Raw genomic sequence first — 1,883 nt, forward strand, 5'->3', positions numbered from 1 at the left:
ACATCATCCCCTGATAAAAACTTTAATTATCAAGAGATCTAGAAGTACTGTACACACGAGCAAATAGGCGTGCATCTTCAAGAGAAACTGGAGCTAGCTCTAGCAAGTTGAACATAAAACACTGTAACTGTAGAGAGTAAAAGCCAGGAGATACTTAGAAAATAGATGCACTTTTAATGTGTTCTCCCAAGTTACATAACAGATCCATCAGCAAAAGGTAGCTGCTGCCTTAGTGCCTCAAGGTGTCTAAGTATAATCTTTGACCAATCATTGACTGACAAATAATCTGTGCTGACCCAGGGACTACCCTAACAAGGTTAGACTTAAGTACATGGAAACAATGTTTATAAACACTGAGCAGAAATAAAAGCATCTAGACACTGAGGAAAACACTTTTCAGAATTACTCTGAGCAAGTCACAAAACAAACAAAATCATTCTGTAGAGGATAAGAGGATCAGAATACAGAGTTGCTACAATATATTATCTAAAATATCCTGTTTTCACATCTCCTCCAAAAAACAAGAAAAATTATGAGACATGCGAGAAAACAGAGAAGTATGACTTGTATACAGGAAAAAAATTATTCGATAGAAGCTGTTTATAAAGAGGTCCAAAGCATCATTATGAACAAAGCTAGTGGAGGTGATGGAATTCCAGATGAGCTATTTCACACTTTAAAAGATGATGCTGTGAAAGTGCTGCACTCAATATGCCAGCACATTTGGAAAACTCAGCAGTGGCCACAGGACTGGAAAAGGTCAGTTTTCACTCCAATCCCAAAGAAAGGCAATGCCAAAGAATGCTCGAACTACCACACAATTGCACTCATCTCACATGCTAGTAAAGTAATGCTCAAAATTCTCCAAGCCAGGCTTCAGCAATACGTGAACCATGAACTTTCAGATGTTCAAGCTGGTTTTAGAAAAGGCAGAGGAACCAGAGATCAAATTGCCAACATCTGCTGGATCATTGAAAAAGCAAGAGAGTTCCAGAAAAACATCTATTTCTGCTTTATTGACTATGCCAAAGCCTTTGACTGTGTGGATCACAACAAACTGTGGGAAATTCTGAAAGAGATGGGAATACCAGACCACCTGACCTGCCTTTTGAGAAATCTGTATGCAGGTCAGGAAGCAACAGTTAGAACTGGACATGGAACAACAGACTGGTTCCAAATAAGAAAAGGAGTACGTCAAGGCTGCATATTGTCACCCTGCATATTTAACTTACATGCAGAGTACATCATGAGAAACACTGGGCTGGAGGAAGCACAAGCTGGAATCAAGATTGCCGGGAGAAATACCAATAACCTCAGATTTGCAGATGACACCACCATTATGGCAGAAAGTGAAGAGGAACTAAAAAGACTCTTGATGAAAGTGAAAGAGGAGAGTGAAAAAGTTGGCTTAAAGCTCAACATTCAGAAAACGAACATCATGGCATCTGGCCCCATCAATTCATGGGAAATAGATGGGGAAACAGTGGAAACAGTGTCATACTTTATTTTTCTGGGCTCCAAAATCACTGCAGATGGTGATTACAGCCATGAAATTAAAAGACGCTTACTCCTTGGAAGAAAAGTGATGACCAACCTAGATAGCATATTCAAAAGCAGAGGCATTACTTTGCTAGCAAATGTCCATCTAGTCAAGGCTATGGTTTTTCCGGTGGTCATGTATGGATGTGAGAGTTGGACTGTGAAGAAAGCTGAGTGCCGAAGAATGGATGCTTTTGAACTGTGGTGTTGGAGAAGACTCTTGAGAGTCCCTTGGATTGCAAAGAGATCCAACCAATCCATCCTAAAGGAGACCAGTCCTGGGTGTTCTTTGGAAGGACTGATGCTGAAGCTGAAACTTCAATACTTTGGCCATCTCATGCAAA

Source organism: Ovis canadensis, chromosome X (genome assembly GCF_042477335.2).
Source record: "Ovis canadensis isolate MfBH-ARS-UI-01 breed Bighorn chromosome X, ARS-UI_OviCan_v2, whole genome shotgun sequence".
Classification (NCBI taxonomy): Eukaryota; Metazoa; Chordata; class Mammalia; order Artiodactyla; family Bovidae; genus Ovis; species Ovis canadensis.